Source organism: Podarcis liolepis, assembly GCF_965112155.1.
Source record: "Podarcis liolepis genome assembly, chromosome: 6".
NCBI lineage: Eukaryota > Metazoa > Chordata > Lepidosauria > Squamata > Lacertidae > Podarcis > Podarcis liolepis.
Genome location: NC_139559.1, coordinates 8,095,961 through 8,117,397, shown reverse-complemented (window position 1 = coordinate 8,117,397; position 21,437 = coordinate 8,095,961).

The following is a 21,437-nucleotide window of genomic DNA, read 5'->3' as shown; positions in this document are numbered from 1 at the left end:
AGCGGTACCTATTTATCTACTTGCACTTTGACGTGCTTTTGAACTGCTAGGTTGGCAGGAGCAACGGGAGCTCACCCCGTCGTGGGGATTCGAACCTCCGACCTTCTGACCAGCAAGTCCTAGGCTCTGTGATTTAACCCACAGCGCCACCTGCATCCCAAGTATATATGTAGCGAGAGTTTAAAACGATTTCATACGCAAAAACTGAAAACAATCACAATTCCATGTCTGGCAAGAATTTGAAATGATTTCGCGTAGGAAAACAATGCAAAACACACACGTTGAGACAAACAATTAGAATCAATGCCATTCATACAAACAATTCAAAACCATTTCAGGTGTAAAAACATGTTCAATAAAAATACAGGCTGGAACAGAGGTTATAGTGGTACCACCCCACGAAGCTGAATGTTGGATGGTTCAGGAGAGACAAAATAAAGAGCAAAAAGTGAATAGCTCAGTCCATAGAGCATCACTCCGTGATGGCGACCAACTCAGATGGCTTTTAAAGAAAGGATGAGATCAATTCACGGAGGAGGAAGGTACGAACCACGACGGCTGTGTGTTCTTCTTCCTTCACTGCTGCAGGCCTGGTATGCCTCTGAACAGCCGTTGCTTTGAACCCAGGGCCTTCATGCAGGACAGATGCACCTCCACTGAGCTATGGCCCTCTCCCAACATATTCAGTTTCTCCAACCTTTCCTTATGGGGCTAGTTTCCCACAGAACCTGACCGCTTTCATTGCCCTCCCCTGAAACTCATTCCAACTATAGTCTTCTGGGAGAGCAGGACTTGATTAGGTTGGACTAATCTGACCGTAAACTTTGGTCCTATTCATTCAGCCTAAAATTGCATTAACCTTTTATTTTTATTTTTTGCAGTTCCATCACGCCGATGACTCACGTTCCGCTTCTAATCAGCAGAACCACATATGGAAGACTAAGGGTAGAGATCTTTCCAGATTATTTTTCACATAAGGAACAGGTGACATGCACATATGAAGAATCTAAATCGGTGTGGTCAACATGGCACAGTCAAAATAGATCACAACTCCTGTAATCCTGAACCATTTGCCATACTGGCTTGGTCCGACGAGAGTTTCCGCCCAGCAATGTCTGAAGGACTCCATAAGACCTATCCCTGACTCAGATAAATTTAATGGCATGTGGAATTCATTTTTACAATGTTTTGGTTTGTAATTACGATCATACATAACATTTATCCTCCCCCCAAAAAATCTGGGTTTCACTGAATTGCTTGGCCATATCATATTATACGTCCATCTTATATGTACTAATAGTGAACTCACCAAACAGCAACAGCTCAGTAAGTAGAGCGTGAGACTCTTAATCTCAGGGTTGTGGGTTCGAGTCCCAGGTTGGGCAAGAGATTCCTGTGGGGGGTTGGACTAGATGACCCCTGAGGTCCCTTCCAACTCTACAATTCAAGGATTCTACGCGATTGTGGTGAGCTAACAGCAGGCTCAGATCACTGCAGATGGTGACAGCAGCCACGAAATTAAAAGACGCCTGCTTCTTGGGAGAAGGGCAATGACAGGCCTAGACAGCATCTTGAGAAGTAGAGACATCACCTTGCCAACAAAGGTCCGTATAGTTAAAGCCATGGTTTTCCCAGTAGTGATGTATGGAAGTGAGAGCTGGACCATAAAGAAGGCTGATCGCCGAAGAACTGATGCTTTGGAATTATGGTGCTGGAGGAGACTCTTGAGAGTCCCATGGAGTGCAAGAAGATCAGACCTATCCATTCTGAAGGAAATCAGCCCTGAGTGCTCACTGGAAGTACAGATCGTGAAGCTGAGGCTCCAGTACTTTGGCCACCTCATGAGAAGAGAAGACTCCCTGGAGAAGACCCTGATGTTGGGAAAGATGGAGGGCACAAGGAGAAGGGGGCGACAGAGGACGAGATGGTTGGATAGTGTTTTTGAGGTTACCAGCATGAGTTTGAACAAACTGCGGGAGGCAGTGGAGGACAGAGGTGCCTGTCGTTCTCTGGTCCATGGGGTCACGAAGAGTCGGACACGACTAAACAACAACAACAACAGCAGGCTATGCGGGGGATCTCAAAGTCTGCAGAGGCACAAAAAAGGGTGAGGGAATAATGAATTTAAAATTAAACACAGAGAGAGAGCAAAGCATGTTTACTGACCACAGTTTCCAAAGTGGTTTAGCAATCGACCCCTCTTCCCAGGGAACTCCGGGAATTGTAGCTCTATGAAGGGAATAGGGCGCCTCCTAAGAGCTTTCAGCACCCTGAAGAAACTACACTTCCCAGGATGCTTTGGGGGGAGCCATGCCTGCTTAAAGTCATATGACATTGATTTATATCTAGATTCAGCACATTCAATCATTTACATAGTGCCATCATTGTAGCCGGTGCTTTAAAGAACAGCATAAATAAAAAAGATGAAGAAAGAAAGAAAGAAAGAAAGAAAGAAAGAAAGAAAGAAGAAAGAAAGAAAGAAAGAAAGAAAGAAAGAAAGAAAGAAAGAAAGAAAGAAAGAAAAAAGAAAGGGAGCTGGACTGGGGTTCACCCTCTTTGAGCTCACAATTTAAATAGAACTGGAACAAAAATGTTTCTCAAATTGAAAATCCAACATCATTTCCTAATCTGGCCTTAAAGCCAAAGACCATGTTTTTTGGATTGTGTTTTTGAATGCCACCTTTGAGTGATACACTTTTTGAAAACATTTAATACCTTCAGTGTTGAATCATACAGAACTTACAGAACTCTTGCACATATTTTTTTTAAAATGAGCTAGTTGTACTCAGACCAAACTCACTGAAATTAGTGGACATGACTAAGCTAGGTGTACTCATTTCAGTGGGGCTACTCTGAGTACAACAACACCTCCAAAAATCCAGTATTATCTGTAACCAGGAATGTTGACATTTTCATTCAGATTTGGAGAACATAAAAAAAACACCCCACATCTTAGTGAGTATCGTCACTCTCTGCCTCTGGATATATATGCAAACGCACCTGTTAAACGTATGTACAAAAGAGCCCAAGGGAAAACATTGCACTGCCAAGAAGAAGTTTAAACACGTGCATTGTCCAGGATCGCTAGCAGGACTGAATCAGACCCACACGGCCGCTCCTCTTGTTTTAACAATGAAACACTGCCTGACAGCCTTGACAGCGCTATAAATAGCAGAGAACACAGTTAAAATGCAGCCCTCAGACCAGATTAATCTGGACCGGTCGGAGCTGTGTGATATTCTTTCCTTTTTAATCAAATGTTTCTAGATCATTCATGCAAGGGCTGGCCACCCCAACCCCGTGTCGAGTCAGTCTTAAATGTTATTTTTAGCATACCCTCATCTCTGCCCTTCTCTGTCTGGTGCTGGGCAGTTCCACAGGGCAGCTGCTGCAGTGCAGTCTGCACTGGAGTCTTGTCGTTTTTTGTTGCTACAGAAATACACACTGTGAGATTGCCGGAGAGAAGGAAAGGACTGACTTCTTCTTCTCTTCATCCCTGCCCATCCTGACTGGTGAAAGCCAGCCGGGAGGGGTTGGTCAGAAGGGTCCAGGCCGTAGGGGTCAGCAAACTTTTTCAGCAGGGGGCCGGTCCACTGTCCCTTAGACCTTGTGGGGGGCCGGACTATATTGGGGGGGGGGATGAATAAATTCCTTTGCCCCACAAATAACCCAGAGGTGCATTTTAAATAAAGGCACACATTCTACTCATGTAAAAACACCCGGCAGGCCCCACAAATAACCCAGAGAGGCATTTTAAATACAGTGGTACCTCTGGTTGCAAACAGGATCCGTTCCGGAGGCCCATTGGCAACATGAAAAGAACGCAACCCGCAGCGGTGCATCTGCGCACACACAAGTTGCGATTCGCCGCTTCTGCACATGCGCGTGGTGTCATTGTGCGTGTCTGCGCATGCGCAAGCGGCGAAACCCGGAAGTAACCCTTTCTGGTACTTCCGAGTCGTAACCTGAAAGAACGTAACATGAAGTGGATGTAACATGAGGTATGAGTGTAAAGGACACTGTTATGTACTGAGTTGAATAGGATCCAAATGCAGCAGTCTGATTGGTCCGCAGGAGCCACCCAATCCAGCTCCAGGTGGAAGTGAATCTGCAACCTGATTGGCCTACAGGAGAATACCCAAATTAGCCAATCATGTGGGGCCCATTGTGTAAATAATGTAAGTATATAAAGCAGACATTCTGGGGGAAGTTCCATTCCTCCTCACCACTATGAGCTGAATAAAGAGCATGAAATCCACTCTCGACTCCGAGTATATTTCAGACACATTCTACTCATGTAAAAACACGCTGATTCCCGGACCGCCCATAGGCTAGATTTAGAAGGCGATTGGGCCAGATCTGGCCCCCGGGCCTTAGTTTGCCTACCCATGGTCCAGGGCATGATGAACGCATCTTCCTGTGGGTGGGGGGGTTGGACTTGATGGCCTTGGGGTCCCATCCAATTCTACAATTCTACGATTCCTGTGCTGGCTGCCCTTAAACAGGCAGTAGTGTGCTCACTCCCAAAGAGAGCCACCTCAGATCCTCTGGTTTATAACAATTACCACCTGGTCGCAAATTTCCCTTTATTGGGTAAGGTGGCGAAGAGGGCAGTGACTGAGTAATTCCAGGAGTTTCTGAAGGGTATACGTGAAGATTACGTGGGCTCGTTTCTACCATATTGGCTTGAATATAAGCCTCACTCCCCCCCCCCCCAAATTCCGACCGTCAAAAGTTAAAGTGCGGCTTAAATTCGCAAAAAATACAAAAACGAGCTTTGACAATACCGCTGCTGAAACAGACATGCAGTAAAACGGAATGCACAAAAAAAGTTTTGTTGCCGATTTGCCAGCTTAGGACTGTTCATTTGCCATTTGCGAGCTTGTGTGCCTGTGGAATTGTAGCAACTGAAGAGCGGTTTGCGATTTTAGCAATTGTATAGTAAGTTTTGCGGGCTTCCAAGATCAAAGACTTAAATTGGCTCGGAGTTACAATTCTACCAACCATAGCGATTTTCAGCCTGTAACCCAATTTTAAGGGAGCGGCTTATATTCAGGTATTGTCCTTTTTCCCCCTTGAATTTTAAAGGTGCGTCTTATTTGCAGGTACAGCTTATATTCGGGTCAATATGGCACATTGGACTCCAGAAATCTAGGGGTGGAGTTCATTGTCCACAAGTGCTATGGGAGGGGAAGAAGAGAGGGGAATTCTGGAATATTTGGAGTGGCTGAAATCTCTGTGCTTTGCTGATGCCCTCAAACTGGAGTCAGGGATTTAAAAATAAACCCTGATGTGCAAGGGACAGCCAGGAAAACTCGAGGCAGCTGGGTGCTATATTTAATGCCGGCTGCCTCTCCCCTATCACGTTACCTTGTCGCTGGTGCAGGGTGTTTTAAACTGCAGCAAAAGCTTCATTCATGAAGCCCAGCCCCAGTGTAAGGTGCTGAGATTTCTGATTGCAATCGTGCAAAGACACAAGCATGCAGTGACCTGTGGTTGTTTACTATTTGATTCATAATCTTAATATCTTATGGAAACCACTTTGCGAGGGCAACTGCACTAAAGGGACCTCAGGAAATGTGGGTGGATGAGAAGGATCAAGATTATCAACAGTCTGGAAACCAAGCCTTTTGAGGAACGGTTGAAGGAGCTGCGTATGTTTAGCCTGGAAAAGAGGAGATATGGTTGTTGTTGTTTAGTCGTTTAGTCGTGTCTGACTCTTTGTGACCCCATAGACCAAAGCACGCCAGGCACTCCTGTCTTCCACTGCCTCCCACAGTTTGGTCAAACTCATGCTGGTAGCTTCGAGAACACTGTCCCACCATCTTGTCCTCTGTCGTCCCCTTCTCCTTGTGCCCTCCATCTTTCCCAGCATCAGGGTCTTTTTCAGGGAGTCTTCTCTTCTCATGAGGTGGCCAAAGTCTTGGAGCCTCAGCTTCAGTATCTGTCCTTCCAGTGAGCACTCAGGGCTGATTTCCTTCAGAATGGAGAGGTTTGATCTTCTTGCAGTCCATGGGACTCTCAAGAGTCTCCTCCAGCACCAGAATTCAAAAGCATCCATTCTTCGGCGATCAGCCTTCTTGATGGTCCAGCTCTCACTTCCATACCTCACTACTGGGAAAACCATAGCTTTAACTATACGGACTTCAAATATCTCAAGGGCTGTCACATGGAAGAGGGAACAAGCTTGTTTTCTCCTGCTCCGGAGGGTAGGACTCGAAGCAATGGCTTCTAGTTATAAGAAAGGATATTCTGAATAAATGTCAGGAAGAACTTTCTGACAGTAAGAGCTGTTCACCAGTGGAACGGACTCCCATTTAAGGTGGTGGACTCTCTCCTTCCTTGGAGGTTTTGAAGCAGAGGTTGGATGGCCATCTGCCATGGATGCTTTACCTGAGATTCCTGCATTGCAGGGGGCTGGCCTAGATGACCCCTGGGGTCCCTTCCAAGTCTACGATTCTATGAAAGGGTAGCAGTTCTACAGCAAGGACAAATGTGTTTGCTGAAGCGGAGTGATGCTGTAATTGGGTTTTATCCTACAGGTTCAAGCTGTGAGGTGTTAAAGTGCAGAAAGAGAGAGTCTGTTTGAGGAAGATGGGATTACATCATATCAGGAAGCACCTGAATTTCATCTGATTGCAACAGCATACTTGGTGGAAGGGGAGGGAGAAAAGGCAGGAGAGTATTCTATTTCTCTCTCTCTCTCTCTCTGCTCAGATTCACATCATCTGTGTGTCTGAAGAGCAGAGACATGTCAAAGTAAAATAAACTGTTGCTTGCAAGATTTAGGCACAAAAGAAAGAAAAACAAACGATCCTGTTTTGGCAGTTCTTAACTGACACACAAGGCACACACTCCACAGCAAGGCTCTTTGTCTTACTAGAGAGGACTGTGGCTTTGATAGTTACAAGATCCAGCAGCATACATTGGTTCTTAGATGTGCCACCAAATTAATGCGATCTAAGCTGATTTATCATGAGACGTGCAGCAACTCACTTATTCGGGAGTAAGCCCCATTCATCTTTTGCTATGGCAGCACCTACACATCGAGTCTTCCTGCCCATCTGTTAATCTATCATCTAATAATCACCTTCTACATAATTGGCTGAAGGCAATGTACAATAAGCACGTCAAAGTGCAAGTAGATAAATAGGTACCGCTCCAGCGGGAAGGTAAACGGTGTTTCTGTGCGCTGCTCTGGTTCACCAAAAACGGCTTAGTCATGCTGACCACATGACCCGGAACCTGTACACCGGCTCCCTCGGCCAATAAAGCGAGATGAGCACTGCAACCCCAGAGTCGTCCGCGACTGGACCTAAGGGTCGGGGTCCCTTTACCCTTAATGTACAATAAAAAGAGGGGAAATATCTGCAAAACCTGGCAGATATATTTTTGAACAAATTGAAAGCATGCTTAGGATTGTCCTGCTAGTCAAGTACTTTGTTGACAGCCTAATCCTATACAGTGGTACCTCTGGATGTGAATGGGATCCGTTCCGGAGCCCTGTTCGCATCCTGAAGCAAATGCAACCCGCGTGTGCACGGGTCGTGATTTGCCACTTCCGCGCATGCACATGACGTCATTTTGAGTGTTTGCGCATGCGCAAGCGGCGAAAGCCGGAAGTAACACGCTCCGTTACTTCCGGGTCGCTGCGGAGCACAACCCGAAAATATTCATCCTGAAGCATATTTAACCCAAGGTCCGTATAGTTAAAGCGATGGTTTTCCCAGTAGCGATGTATGGAAGTGAGAGCTGGACCACAAAGAAGGCTGATTGCCGAAGAATTGATGCTTTTGAATTCTGGTGCTGGAGGAAACTCTTGAGAGTCCCACGGACTGCAAGAAGATCAAACCTATCCATTCTGAAGGAAATCAGCCCTGAGTGCTCACTGGAAGGACAGATCCTGAAGCTGAGGCTCCAATACTTTTGCCACCTCATGAGAAGACAAGGCTCCCTGGAAAAAACCCTGATGTTGGGAAAGATGGAGGGCACAAGGAGAAGGGGACGACAGAGGACGAGATGGTTGGACAGTGTTCTTGAAGCGACCAGCATGAGTTTGACCAAACTGCGGGAGGCAGTGTAAGACAGGAGTGCCTGGCGCGCTCTGGTCCATGGGGGTCACGAAGAGTCGGACACGACTAAATGACTAAACAACAACAACAAATGACTGTAAATGTGTATTCAGAACTACCTGCCCCATTGAGTTCAATGGGGTTTACTCCCAGATAAATGGGTAGGGTTGCAGCCTAGATCTGCATAAATCAGCCCAACAAAGTCATATGTCATAGAATCATAGAATTGGAAGGGAACCCAAGGGGCATCTAGTCTAACCTCCTGCAATGCAGGAATCTCAGCTAAAGCATCCATGGCAGATGGCCATCCAACCTCTTAAAACCGCTTAAAAACCTCCAAGGAAGGAGAGTTCACCATCTCCCGAGGGAGACCATTCCACTGTCAAACAGCTCTTACTGTCAGAAAGTTCTTCCTGATGTTTAGTCGGAGTCTCCATTCTTTTAACTTGAAGCCATTGGATGTCAAACTTGCCAGAGGATGGCTGCAAATACGGCAGGAAGATTCACGTGCAATCAAACAACCATTGAAAAAATTCAGTGTAGTATCACATTTTTAAGAATTATTTTTCGTTGTGTTCTGTGTTGTAAATCAAACATTGCCAGGAATCGTTTCTTTTTGTTTCCCAATATATTTCTTATCAATGGGGGGGGGGGGAATAGGTGTGGGGCAAGCAAATTTTTATTGTGAAAGTGTGGCCCAGAGGAAAATAGCACGAGAACCACTCTGCCTGAAGACAATGGGTTGTTTTTTCTCCAGAGGCACATCAGAACAAAGCTTTCTTATACCAACAGCTCACATGAACAGCAGAAAACAGCCTTCCTTTCCTGTGTTACCACCAGTCTAGAAGCAACTGAAAGGAGAATTAGCCAAGGTTTTAAAGGGAGGTCAGCTTGAATTCCTGAGAAAATAGAGCAAAGGCACAAGATGGGGTCAACAGCATTCTTAATAGCCTTGCTGGTTGGTCGTGTTAAAGATCTTGTCTAGTATCTGCCCCTGTCTCTTAGCCTGGCAAGTTCATTTTTGCACTGCATTATAATGCCACTGGTGATGGTGTGCAGTCTCTAGCTCCTTCTTCTTGATAATCTTTGGAACTCACTCCCACAGGAGGCAGTGATGGCTGCTGTTAAGTTGTGGGTGAACATATTAGACGACACAGCGATTCTTCAAACAGCTCTTGTTTATTCACAGGCCAGAACAGAACTGAACTGAAGGATTCAGCCAACCTGCTTATATAGAGCTCAACTACAAAGCAACAGTAACAACTTTCTGTAACTATCCAATCACTGAATGTCACTTTCAATTCCTTATTTGCATATGTGGTCCTGAGTGAAAACTATCTACAGTATTCCCCTGCTGGCCCAGGGTGAGAACTTCAGTACATAACATCTTGGATCGCTTTGGAAGAGGATTTGAGAAATTCATGGGTTCTAGCCATGATGGAGGCTATGCTCTGCTTTCCCAGCAGGAGTGTAGCCTTATTGGAGTTCACCGATTGGGTCTGCGTTGCTCCGGGACAGGAGGAATGAAGTCAAATGACACCGAGGTTGGTTCAAAGAAAGAAGTTTATTCCGCTCTCCGGATAGGAGAAGGCACTTGCGTGGTGAGTCCACAGCAAGTCCAAAGAAATGAGAAGTTTCATGCAGTATATATATCCTCCAGGCACCCTCTCCACCCTTCCCCAGGAATCCAACCACGTCAGCCTATGTATGCAGGTTCACATCACATATGTTCTTGCTCTGGTATTCTTAACCATAAAAGGGTATTCCTTCCTGTACTTCTGACCATAAAAGGATCTTCCTACTCTTATCTTGGAGAAAGAGGTCATCATCTCTGAGAACACACTCTGGCGTTGTTCCCGGACTTAGGTCTGTGCGTCTTTTGTGGCCAGGACATAAGATAAGGCGCAGATGTGTCTTCTCTGTTCTACTGGTATAGTCAAGGTCATCCCTTGCCGTGACTGATAAAGGAGAGAGTTTGTTTATGCAGCTGTGTCCTTGTTATGCATTTGCTCAACAGCTCAAGTTTTATGCACTTTAGAGCAGTGTTTCCCAAACGTTTTTGGGCAACGGCACACCTGTTTACCGGGAAAAAAATCTCGCGGCACACCACCATTAAAGCCCCGCCCCGTGACGTCAGCGCGCAGCGTCACGCCGGGAGGGACGCACAAAAGTTAAAGTTTTTTCCCTTCCCCTTGCCGGGGTGGGAGGAGGCAGCAGAGCGAGGGATTGAGGGACGGCGGCAGCGGCTGTTGTGGTGGTGGCGGCGATAGCGGGCGGAGGAGGAGCCGTCGCCGGGAGTTGCTGCTGCTGCTGCTGCTGCCCGGACATGCCGGCCTCCTCCTCCTCCGCTGTCTCGCGCGCCTCCCTTTTGCGCGCGCTGCCCCGCCGCTCGGCACCAGCACCGCGGAGCCGCCCCCGGCTCGACGCGGATCCTCGCCGCCGCCGCCGCCTCTCGCCGCCCGACTCGCCCGCCTCCCTCCCACGGCACACCAGCCGGTGTCTCACGGCACACTAGTGTGCCGCGGAACACCGGTTGGGAAACACTGCTTTAGAGTGCTCTTTTGGAGAAAGAAGAAAAGGGGGGGGGTTGAGTCAGTTTTAAACTGACTGCACAGAAACCCATTCCTTCAGGAGGAGTAACGCTTCTGAATCCCAGCTGCTGGAAACCACAGGAGCAGAGAGTGCTGTTGTTCTCAGTTTCCGCTTGCGGGCTTCCTGCAGGCATCTGGTTGGTCACTGTGAGAACAGGAGGCTGGACTCGACGAGCGAAAGAACTGCAGAGCTGGAAGAGAACCCAGGGATCAGATGGTCCAATGCCCTGCAATGCAGGAATCTCAGCTAAAGCATCCATGCCAGATGGCCATCCAACCTCTGCTTAAAAACCTCCAAGGAAGGAGAGCCCATCATCTCCTGAGGGAGTCCTTTCCACTGTCAAACAGCTCTTAGTGTCAGAAAGTTCTTCCTGGTGTTTAGTTGGAATCTCCTTTCTTGTAACTTGAAGCCATTGCTTCGAGTCCTACCCTCCGGAGCAGGAGAAAACAAGCTTGTCCTCTCTTCCATGTGACAGCCCTTGAGATACTTGAAGTTTGTATAGTTAAAGCGATGGTTTTCCCAGTAGTGATGTGTGGAAGTGAGAGCTGGACCATAAAGAAGGCTGATCGCCGAAGAATGGATGCTTTTGAATTCTGGTGCTGGAGGAGACTCTTGAGAGTCCCATGGACTGCAAGAAGATCAAACCTCTCCATTCTGAAGGAAATCAGCCCTGAGTGCTCACTGGAAGGACAGATCCTGAAGCTGAGGCTCCAATACTTTGGCCACCTCATGAGAAGAGAAGACTCCCTGGAAAAGCATCCTACCTGTCAGGGAACTGACATCAGAGCAACAGGAGAAGGAGAGGCTCTCCGATTCTGCAGGGGAAGGTGCCAGCACAAGGGGGAGACGTAGCTTGATAGAGGGGGAAGGAAATCAGCGTGACACCAAGGATCCAGGAGAGCAAATGGCAGAAGAGGTGGAAGGGCTCCGGGATTCTTCCTTGGAAGTCAGTGAGGAGAGCACTGGTCCTCCACTACCCACGCCCTCCCTGCGCAGGAGACTTCCGCGCAATGAGAGGCGGAGACGATTGGGTGTCAAACAGCTTTTATGCTGGCAAAGGTTTAAGAAACGCCCACAGACAGATTCTGCTAGCGACTGAGGCAGCCACGCTGAGATGGGCTGTGCAGTCAAAACGGTTTAAACTATGCAACCAAGCTTCAAAACGGGAAAGTTTACGCACGAGTAACTCCCAACCACTACACTACCCTTTGATTCACCTCAGAGCACCTGAAGAAGCCAGAAGCTGAAATGACTTGGTATTTCTGTTTCGTTAGCCGATTTAATAAATATATGCTTTTTGGTGCTTAACTATATCACTCGGTGACCTTACGCCAGACACTTCCTCTCAGCCTAACCTACCTCACAGGGTTGTTGTAGAGGATGAAATGAGGACGGGGACAGCCATGTACACCACCATGAGTTCCTTGGGAGGAAAAGGTGGGATATCAATGCAATAAGTAAAAATAAAATAAATAAATGTATTGCACACACACAAAATCTTTTCCTGCATTGCAGGGGGTTGGACTAGATGACCCCTCGGGGTCCCTTCCAACTCCACAATTCTATGATTCTATGAAATATACAAATGAATAACTGTTGGAAAACGCCAATGGCTTCATCAGTTCGCTTGGCGTCTTTGCAAAGCAGCGATGCTGCTCAGGATCGCCATGGCAACCAGCTGCATCCCTGAGCAACCACTCTCCCTGGGATTCCTGCTACCTGTTATTGTCAAGCCACATCACAGAAATGGAGCCATCAGAGAGGAAGAAACAGCGTTTTCATCCTGTGCTGGAAGCTGACTCAGGTGCACAAGCGACCGCTTCTTAGCCCAAAGAGGCGAAGGCTCAAAGAGGCGAGGGGAACTGGGCCCATGCGGCAAACATCCTCTGAGCACCTTGGAAACTATAGAGAAAGCATAATACAAATTAAAGCGCTGGTGCTGATATATTACCCATCCTTCACCATAACGCCCCAAGAAGGGTCACAGCAATTAAAATTACATTTGAAAAATCAGTTTTAAGTATTCAGTACAATTGTTATAGCAGGGCTGGTGGCATGCGCCCTCCAACTTTACTGTGTCATCAGCTTTTGTAGACAACTAACCCCTTCATCGGGACGCGGGTGGTGCTGTGGGTTAAACCACAGAGCCTAGGACTTGCCGATCAGAAGGTCGGTGGTTCGAATCCCTGCGACAGGGTGAGCTCCCGTTGCTCAGTCCCTGCTCCTGCCAACCTAGCAGTTTGAAAGCACGCTAGTGCAAGTAGATAAATAGGTATCGCTCTGGCAGGAAGGTAAATGGTGTTTCGGTGCGCTGCTCTGGTTCACCAGAAGTGGCTTAGTCATGCTGGCCACATGACCCGGAAGCTGTGTGCCGGCTCCCTCGGCCAATAAAGCGAGATGAGCACCGCAACCCCAGAGTCGGTCACGACTGGACCTAATGGTCAGGGGTCCCTTTACCTTTACCTTTACCCCCTTCATCAGATGCTGCAAACTGTACGACACAATAACTAGATGGTGCATTGCAAACTGGGGCAGCTGTTTTGCATCCTGCTACCAAGGGAATTTGATTGACTGTAAGTTATTGCATTCTAATTTATAATAATAATAATAATAATAATAATAATAATAATAATAATAATAGTAATAATAATAATAAATTTTATTTATATCCTGCCCTCCCCGGCCAGAACCGGGCCCAGGGCGGCTAACACCAGTAAAATTACAATAAAAACATAATGGGGGGGGGGACTCAATTTAAAATACAGGTTAAAATGAAATTTAAAATGCAGCCTCATTTTAAAAGTAGCCCGTAAATCAAAACCGTAAGGGGAGGGAAACAGAAGGGTCAGACTGAGTCCAAACCAAAGGCCAGGCGGAACAGTTCTGTCTTGCAGGCCCTGCAGAAAGATGTCAAGTCCCACAGGGCCCTAGTCTCTTGTGACAGAGCGTTCCACCAAGTCGGGGCCAGTACTGAAAAGGCCCTGGCCCTAGTTGAGACCAATCTAACCACTGTTAGAACTGTTCGTTTTTGCATTTTCTGTCCTGGGACATCTGAGTGAGTAGCTGGTTATAAATGTCAGAATGAATGGATGGGTGGTTTTTAAGGCAGCACAAAGATCTTAGTTGCTGCATCAGGACAACCTAATGGGGATTCGTTGGTCAAGTATTGATTCGTTGGCACAAACGTTCCCAAGCTGGGATGGTGGTCTCCATTAATGTTTGGATAACATTTGGATTCAGGATAGTGGACCGAAATATGACTTGGCCATGGCTTCACTCAATTTTTGGCATGACGGATCCAAACCCACAAATTGCACTCTCCATTTAAAAACCACAATATATTTTTGTTTTTACAAATTTCTGGGCAATTCCTCCTAGTCATCTAATATTATGTATTGCTTATTAGTAAGAATTATTTGCATATAACTATTTTAACTATTATGTTTTGCATTTGAAGTATATTGTATATTGCTGAGTCACATAATATTATAGACTGTAGGTCACATTGAGTCCTTTTTTTTTGGCGGAAGGAACCAATTAATAATGATAATAAGAAGTAGCAGTAAACTGCCCTGTAGAAGTTTGACAAAGGGTAATATATAATCATGGGTTGTATACATACATGGACCCAACATGCTTATTATTTGAAATCTTTAAGATAATATTTTAGTTTTCTGTTAATTTTGTTGCTTTGACTGTATACCAGGCTTAACTCAGCCCTCCGGAAGTTTTTGGCCTACAACTCCCATGATCCCTAGCTAGCAGGACCAGTGGTCAGGGATGATGGGAATTGTAGTCTCAAAAAACATCTGGAGAGATGAGTTTGAGGAAGCCTGCTGTATATTTGACTTTCTTCAGATTGTTTTATTGAGGTTTTATTGGTGTTTTAATATTCTGTAAACTGCTTTGAGATTTTTTTAAAATATAAAGCGGTATAGAAATGAAAAGGAATGGAATACAGTGATACCTCGGGTTAAGTACTTAATTGGTTCCGGAGGTCCGTTCTTAACATGAAACTGTTCTTAACCTGAAGCACCACTTTAGCTAATGGGGCCTCCTGTGCTGCCGGAGCACGATTTCTGTTCTCATCCTGAAGCAAAGTTTTTAACCTGAAGCACTATTTCTGGGTTAGCGGAGTCTGTAAACTGAAACGTCTGTAACCTGAAGCGTATGTAACCCGAGGTACCACTGTAATGTCTTATTTTAAAAGCTTTCTCCCGGTGTGCTGTGCCAGTGCTCCACCAGGGGGTGACGTCTCCTCGAAAGACAGATGCAATTTTCGCCCCGTCCCTGTGGGAAGGGCAGAGCTCTGCAAGAGAAAGGAGTCAGGTTAAGCGAGGCCCTTGGCTTGGATAATGTTTTATGCGTCAATGTTTGTAGGCACACCCAGCCTCTGAAGATATGACCCATCTCTGAATCATGTCGACTGACTTACGTCCAGGCAAGAGGGCTTAGGGAAATGACCTTAAAGTGGGAGTGTCAAGGCAGACCAGGCAGAAGCAGCAACATTGCCGTGGATAATATCTATTTCCATTGTATATAAAAGAGAGTATGGCATGACAGGGTGTCACCCTGGAGGGTGAAAGTTGCCTATGACTTACTCCAGATTTACGTATAAGCTAAACAAGCTATAGCTTAGGGCCCCACTCTCTTGGGGGCCCCCCAAAAAATTAAAGGGGAAAAAAACCTGGATGTACATTTCCAAAATAGAAGATAAAAAACAAATAAAATAAAACCTACATACAGCAGCAGTGTTTTGTGTTGTGTAGGCTCCTAAGATGTAAGTCATGGGCCCCGCCTGCTAGCCTGCTCCCTAAAATATCACTGGTTTGCTCATTTCTATATACAGTGGTACCTCGGGTTAAGTACTTAATTCATTCCAGAGGTCTGTACTTAACCTGAAACTGTTCTTAATCTGAAGCACCACTTTAGCTAATGGGGCCTCCTGCTGCTGCCGCGCTGCCGGAGCACGATTTCTGTTCTCATCCTGAAGCAAAGTTCTTAACCTGAAGCACTATTTCTGGGTTAGCGGAGTCTGTAACCTGAAGCGTATGTAACCTGAAGCATAGGTAACCTGAGGTACCACTGTATAGGGTGCCTACATTCTGCATGGGCTTTACATTCTGTATAGACTTTTCAACAATTACTTTGATAAAATACATATTTAGTTATGTGCAAATGACTTGAGATACCTATTAGGTCCATAAATTACCATATAGCCTATATTCAACACACAAAAACAGTGACAATTTGTTGTTGACAAAGGACAACTGGACATAAAAGGGCCCCATTACCTTCAGTAGCTTAGGGCCTCATCTAACCTAAATCCGGCCTTGCTTACTTCCATAAACCAGTGTGCATGCTTAACAAGCAAGCCTGGTAGATTTTCATAGGGTTGTTGGGCAGAAAGCTTGCTGGGAAGTTTTTTCATTTTCTTTTTGCCAAAGCAAAATCACTCAAAAAATGACGTTTCTGAGAGGTTTTTATGGCTCAGAAATGGGCAGTGGCATAGCGTGGGGGTGCAGGGGGGGCGTCCGCACCGGGCACAACATCTGGGGGTTAGGGTTAGGGGGCGTAAATCCACGGGTTAGGGGGCGCAAATTACTTGCCTTGCCCCAGGTGCTGACAACCCACGCTACGCCACTGGAAATGGGCACTGATGCCATATTCTGGATATATCCGGGATATGTCCTACATTAGCAGTGCTTTTTTAAACAACTAGAGAATGGATAATATTTAAGAATTATAGATAGGTAGCCGTGTTGGTCTGCCATAGTCAAAATAAAAAAATTCCTTCCAGTAGCACCTTAAAGACCAACTAAGTTAGTTCTTGGTATGAGCTTTCGTGTGCATGCACACTTCTGCATGCACACGAAAGCTCATACCAAGAACTAACTTAGCTGGTCTTTAAGGTGCTACTGGAAGGAATTTTTTTATTTAAGAATTATGTAAAACTTTATTGTACAAATAACTCCATATTAGCAGAAATTGAGTGATATTTGTAAAGAAAATAGTTGTACATTCAAAGGAATGTATACAAAGCAGAAAGAAATGATATTATACAATGTAAACCTGTGTAAAAAAGAATGTTATATCAAACAGTATAATGGGAAGGATGGGGAGGATTCTGCTGATGAGTACTTTTACTATGTACCGTAAATAAATTTGTCTCTCTCTTTTAAAAATTTGATTTCTTTGTTTCTTATCTTTGTTACTTCTTTATTTCTTTTTTCTTTTTAATAAATTTTCTATTTCATATTATTTTTTCTTTTTTCTTTTACTTGTTAAGAGATACAGTGGTACCTCTGGTTAAGTACAGTACTGTGCTGGTCCCGGGGGTAAGGTACCGTGAGTGTAGCAGAGTCCACACGAACAGGGGCGAGGTCCGATGCAGAGAGCCGGGCGGGGAACAGGAACGCTGGAACAGGAGGCCGAGCAGGGAACAGGAGTACCGGATAGTCAGGAACAGGAAGCCGAGCAGGGAACAGGAGTACCGGATAGTCAGGAACAGGAGGCCGAGCAGGGATCAGGAACACAGGAAGGTCCGAAGCCAACAACGACGTTGCTCCCGCAACCTGGGGCCGGGCTGACTGGGCTTTTATCCTCTTCTAAGGCCAGGGGCGGTCCCGGCCCCCAGGAGCCCCGCCTCCTCTGGCCTTAAGGCGAGCACTCCTCCTGGGGGCAACCAGTTCCCTTCGCCTCTCTGCCCTAAGCCTCTGCAGATCAGGAGAGGCCGAAGGGTTACTGGGCCCTGGAGGAGGCTCACCTGTGGCCACTGAGTCATCAAGCCCCTCTGGGGCCAGAAGGGCTTCACCTGGGGCCAGCTCCTGATGCACTGCCACAGGTGCAGGCTCTTCAGCATCTAGGCCTTGCCCCAGTTCAGCCGGCCCTGGAGGCAGCGACTCCTGTGCAGGCTGGGATTCCTCTGTTTCATCCTCCGAATCGGAATCCCAGGCCATCACAAGTACTTAATTCGTTCCGGAGGTCCGTTCTTGACCTGAAACTGTTCTTAACCTGAAGCACCACTTTAGCTAATGGGACCTCCCGCTGCCACACGATTTCTGTTCTCATCCTGAAGCAAAGTTCTTAACCCGAGGTACTATTTCTGGGTTAGTGGAGTCTGTAACCTGAAGCATATGTAACCCAAAGTACCACTGTAATACATCATGTTTGTAGAGACATGCAAATCTTTTAATCAATAAAGAATTGATAGGTTTTTTAAAAGCAGTGCTTTTGATAGGTTTTGATAGGGTTTTTTTGATAGGTTTTTTTAAAAGCAGTGCTTTTTAAAAAAGGGGGTACTCAAGTGTACACAGTACTGGCACATCTGTTGGTTGTTTTAAAAGCGTGGCACTTACTGTTAACAACTTCATGGTGAGTACCAGCTGTCTTGCCGATGTGCAATGAACGATGGTTGAGAAAGTGATTAATGAATCCTCGATAATAATAATAATTCTCTACTTACTGGGTGTTATCAGGAAGTGTAGCTGGCCCCATGGTGGTAGAGAGAGCTCGTCTTACTGCCCCCCCCCGCCCCACTTCCCAGAATGCCTTGGAAGCGATGAGACATGGGTCGCTCCAAAAGCAATTCCAGAAAGCATAGCTGGTGAGCAGCTCTGGAGAGAGAGCTTTGTGTCACTGCGGGGATTTTTCTTTCTTTTTAAAAAGTTAAAATAGGAAGCCAAAAAAAGGGGGGAGCAGGAATCCTCGTTGTTGTTGTTGTTGTTGTTTAGTCGTTTAGTCGTGTCCGACTCTTCGTGACCCCCTGGACCAGAGCACGCCAGGCACTCCTGTCTCCCACTGCCTCCCGCAGTTTGGTCAAACTCATGCTGGTAGCTTCGAGAACACTGTCCAACCATCTTGTCCTCTGTCGTCCCCTTCTCCTTGGGCCCTCCATCTTTCCCAACATCAGGGTCTTTTCCAGGGAGTCTTCTCTTCTCATGAGGTGGCCAAAGTATTGGAGCCTCAGCTTCAGGATCTGTCCTTCCAGTGAGCACTCAGGGCTGATTTCCTTAAGAATGGAGAGGTTTGATCTTCTTGCAGTCCATGGGACTCTCAAGACTCTCCTCCAGCACCATAATTCAAAAGCATCCATTCTTCGGCGATCAGCCTTCTTTATGGTCCAGCTCTCATTTCCATACATCACTACTGGGAGAACCATAGCTTTAACTATACGGACCTTTGTTGGCAAGGTGATGTCTCTACTTTTTAAGATGCTGTCTAGGTTTGTCATTGCTTTTCTCCCAAGATGCAGGCGTCTTTTAATTTCGTGGCTGCTGTCACCATCTGCAGTGATCATGGAGCCCAAGAAAGTAAAATCTCTCAATGCCTCCCTTTCTTCCCCTTCTATTTGCCAAGAGGTGATGGGACCAGTGGCCATGATCTTTGTTTTTTTGATGTTGAGCTTCAGACCATATTTTGCGCTCTCCTCTTTCACCCTCAATAAAAGGTTCTTTAATTCCTCCTCACTTTCTGCCATCAAGGTTGTGTCATCTGCATATCTGAGGTTGTTGATATTTCTTCCGGCAATCTTAATTCCGGCTAGGGATTCAACCAGCCCAGCCTTTCACATGATGAATTCTGCATATAAGTTAAATAAGCAGGGAGACAATATACAGCCTTGTCGTACTCCTTCCCCAATTTTGAACCAATCAGTTGTTCCATATCCAGTTCTAGGAATCCTCAGGCCACCTTAAAAGGTTAAGGCAATTGCACCACCACCAGAACATTTGAAATTTCCTTTTCTTCTCCCCCTTCCCTCACAATGGTTAAAAAAATGAAAATTTCAACACCGCTCTAGTATTAATTTACCAGAAGTTAGTTCTCCTGCTCTGATCCTGGCAAACGCAGGCCGGATGTTTGTTTGTGTTTATCAGACGTGGGTTTCCCTTGCACAGTGATGCAACGAGCCGAAAGGGTTTGGCCATGCAGCCAGAGTCATAAAACTCCCGGAAGAAATACCGTAAGCTCAGAGCAGGAAGGTCTCTCCCTCGAGAAGGCAATGTTTACCAGAAGGCCGCTTTGAACGCTTGCGAAAGAGCTTTGCAAATCCCCACGTCTCACGTAGGACCAAGATACAGACAGTTCTTGGAACGATCTAGTTCAAAAACCTCCAAATTGCGCCAGAAAGCAGTTCTTATAACTGAGAGCCAAAGCGGTAGATTGGTCAGAGTCTCTCACTAGGATCTGCAATGAAGGTGAAGGGTGAAGGTGTTAAGTCGTGGGTTGACATAGCAGCCGGCACAGCGATTTCATCAAGTAGCTCTTTATTATGGTAAGCTGGAATAGAACTGACTCCGAACAGCTCAGCCGGCCTGTATTTATAGGCAGCCGGCTGTCAACATTGTAACCACAACAGCCCAGAGTTCCCGCCTAAAATAACTGGCGCGGACCTGAGTGAAAACTATCTACAGACCTGAGTGAAAACTATATACAGTATCCCCCTGTTGGCCCAGGGTGAAACTACACTACATAACACCCCTCCCCACCGAGATAAGGCATTAGTTACAATCGTAATGGTTTCCTTATATACAGCACTACGCGTAATGGTTCAATTAGGCACAAAAGCATATCGGTTACATTTCCCATACTTAGACCAACAGTGATACCTGTCCAACAACATAGTCCTTTAAATGAGTTGGGCGCTTGGAAACTCTGCCAGACCGCCGGGGACTGGTAGCCAAGTCCGGAGGGCCACACAGTTCTCGCTGAGGCTGTGGTGCGACCCTAGGTGGCGTTGGAACCAACTCCCCTGGATCCGCTGCTGTGAGTGGAGCCTCCGCAAGTGGAGTGGTCTGAGTCTGTTCTGGAACGGCTTGGTTCGGCTCCACGCTGGCAGTTTGCGAGGGAGGTGTAGGTGGGGCCTCGCCATCTGTACGTGTCTCTTCTGGAGCCGCAAGCGCAGTTGGGGGCACCTCGGTAGTGTCCAAGTCCCCAACCCTGCGCCTAAGCTGGTCTATGTGCCGTCGCCACAAGCGTCCGTCTTCGAGTGCCACCTGGTACGAGCGAGGTCCAGTGACTCCCACTACTGTGGCTGGCACCCAAGGGATGTCCCCCACATAGTTCCGGGCAAAGACCTGGTTTCCTGGGACAAATGACCGTGGTGCGTTGGCACAGCCTGGGGGTTCAGCCACGGCAAAGTCTGGGTGTAGCCGGTCGAGCGGTGACCTGAGGCGGCGGCCCATAAGCAGTTCAGCAGGACTCCTCCCTGTGGCTGCATGAGGGGTGATGTGTTGCACGAACAAGTATTCGGCGACCCGCTCATGCCAGTCTCCCCGGTCCAGGCGCGCCAGTGCCTCTTTTGTCGAGCGCACCATTCTTTCCGCTTGCCCGTTGCTGGATGGATGAAAGGGTGCCGTTAGGGCATGGCGGATGCCCAGTCCCAAAAGATACCGCTCAAACGTGCCTGACGTGAACTGCGGTCCGTTGTCAGAGACAAGGACATCAGGACACCCATGCGTTGCAAACAGGCCTCGCAGCACCCGGATGACAGCTTCGGTAGTGGTGGAGGGCATCAGGGCGACCTCCAGCCATTTGGAATAGGCGTCCACCACTACCATAAAGGTCCGGCCGTGAAAGGGGCCAGCCAGATCGATGTGCACCCTCGACCAGGGTGTCTTTGGCGTCTCCCAGGTGTGTCCCTTAGCTGCCGGTGGTGCAGGCCTCGACTCCTGGCACGCTTGACAGGCGGACACCCAGGCAGTGATGGCATCGTCCATATTAGGCCACCAGACGTAACACCGAGCCAACGCCTTCATTTTGACAATTCCCGGG